This window comes from Priapulus caudatus, unplaced genomic scaffold (genome assembly GCF_000485595.1).
Source record: "Priapulus caudatus unplaced genomic scaffold, Priapulus_caudatus-5.0.1 Scaffold729, whole genome shotgun sequence".
Taxonomy (NCBI): domain Eukaryota; kingdom Metazoa; phylum Priapulida; class Priapulimorpha; order Priapulimorphida; family Priapulidae; genus Priapulus; species Priapulus caudatus.
The window spans coordinates 124,537-126,965 of NW_014577790.1; the positions used below are offsets into that span (position 1 = coordinate 124,537).

At 46.3% G+C, this 2,429-nt stretch overlaps 1 protein-coding gene across 2 annotated transcripts in view; it reads left to right on the plus strand.

Annotated features, from left to right (window-relative positions):
* Window positions 1-2,429, plus strand: part of LOC106813140 (twinfilin-1-like) — a gene marked incomplete in the record, with an annotated part of 16,357 nt that overhangs the window by 6,352 nt on the left and 7,576 nt on the right.

Genomic DNA, 2,429 nt, shown 5'->3' on the forward strand with positions numbered 1-2,429 from the left:
AAGTGTAGTGGAGTGGAGTGTAATGTGGTGTAGTGGGGTGTAATGTGGTGGAGTGGAGTGTAATGTGGTGCAGTGGAGTGAAGTGTAGTGGAGTGAGGTGGGGTAGGCTGGGGTGCAGTGCAGTGCATTGCTGTGCAGTGCAGGGTAGTCTAGAATTTAGTAGATTAGAGTAGAGAAGAGCAGAGTAGGAATAGGAGTTTAGTAGAATAGAATAAATAAAATAGTATAGTAGTTATCGCATAGCTATGTATGGTTTGGGGGTTATCGGTTAGCTGGGTTTGGTTCGATGGTTATCGGTTGGCTGTGTGTGGGTCGGTGGTTATCGGTTGGCTGTGTCTGGTTTCAGGTACGGGAGAAGATGTTGTATGCGGCAACGCGAGCGACCGTCAAGACAGAGTTTGGACTCGTTCACATCAAGGATGAAATGTTCGGAACGTCAAAGGTATGTCGGCGCCAGAGTGACGTAGTTTCATCGACCTATGCGTCGGAGCGAGGTAACCACACGCTCTTCCCCCCAACAATACCATTCAGGGTTCGTAGCGGGTCTTCCAAAGTCTTATAAGTACTTATTTTGCCAAAAATAAAATAAGGGCCCTTATTAGTACTTATTTTTGGTGAAATCTTAGAAAAGTACTTAATAGTCTTTATTTTTTGCCAAAGGACCATTTTTCAACATTTTCTGTGTTGAATTTCGGCGAAACGGCTTTTTCATAAAAGATCGTCGGGTTTGTCACATCGATCGCTGAATGCGGAGATTTGTTTGTTCTGTTATTAGTGTACTTTAATAGTCGGTGATCTATCAGAAATCGCGTTAAAAAGTCTTATTTTGGCCTCCAGAAAGGGTCTTATAAGTCCTTATTTCAACATGTGTTTTACTACTATGAACCCTGTCATTGCTAGGCAGGTAGCTCTAAACCAGCTTGGACGTATTTTGCATGGGCGCACACGCCAAATTGACGACTTTGCGACACTTCGTTGTTAAGGATTGTGTTTTAGAACTTCCTGCCATGAGAGTGATTAGTATTCAGAGCTGCGTGGCAATAACGGCAGGTTGGTGTGGGGGACGATTGTTGGGAGCAAGAGATGTTTATCGGCCGCTGACATTTTCACCTTCCATTGCTACATGAAACTGTTTGTGGTGTGGTGCACGTGCGTCTACATAATATGGTCAACATGCTACCTCTTGTTTTTGTAGCGAGAGATGTCGTTCGCTGGGTACGAGCGCCACCTACATGCGCGGGCGGGTCCGGGACCAATGACAGACACGGAGGAGGAACTGGCACGGCTAAAACTGGAGGAGGTACGTGACGCGATAAATAACCGATAACGATGATGACTCGGTATAGAAAAAAACAAACATAAACGATTCTTTGTCGCAAGTTGGCATTGTTTTCCTTACAGGCGTGTTGAAAATGTTGTTTATTGTTGTAGTTTTCGCTGCAGGCATGTTGAATATGTTGTTTACTGTTGTAGTTTTCGCTGCAGGCATGTTGAATATGTTGTTTACTGTTGTAGTTTTTCCTGCAGCCATGTTGAAAATGTTGTTTACCACTAGATGGCGTACCATCCGGTCGACACGAGACATGAAACACTGAAAGGTGTTGCATTCCCGATATCCCGTGAGGCCCTCGACAGCATGGTGGATCTACGCGAGGGTCGCATTAACTATATACAACTTGTAAGTATGTTCACGCTTTCTCCAGCTTCCCAACTAGTGTAGTGTGGATGATAGGTATACGTGCATTGACGCAGGGGCGTGTACAGGATTTGTACCAGGGGGGGTCTAACCGTAACCCAAACTTGCGAGTACAGAAAATTTTTGAAATTAGACCCCCTTAGATGCGTTTTTTGCGCGAGCAGGGGGGGGGGTCCGGACCCCCTGGACCCCCTCCCCTGTACACGCCCCTGTGACGGGAGTACATGAGCTTGCAATCCAACACATACAGATGTACACACGTACACATGTACGTTATGCGGTCACACGCACATGCATACGTAAGCACACGCTCGCACGCACGCACACACACATAAACACGTGCACGCACACGCACACAATGCATACATACGCACGCATATGCGCGTGCACAGACACAACACACGCACGCACGCACGCACGCACGCACACACACACGCACCCATGACACGCATGTACCACAGACACACGTGTATACACACAAGTATGCACACCTGGGCTCACAACCAACTCCCACCTGTTCACTCATCTACCTGCCCACACGAATACTCGTACATTTCTCTCTATTCATAATTTAAGAACGTCCCTGCGTACCGCGCTGTTCCCAATACTACAGCGGCCGGCATCGCTGAATTCATTTTCCGCTCGATTCGATTGCCAGTTTTTTCGCGGGAAAATTTAAAAAAAAACTTACATTAATCAACATTTAATGATTGGGTGATTTGATGCTTGATTT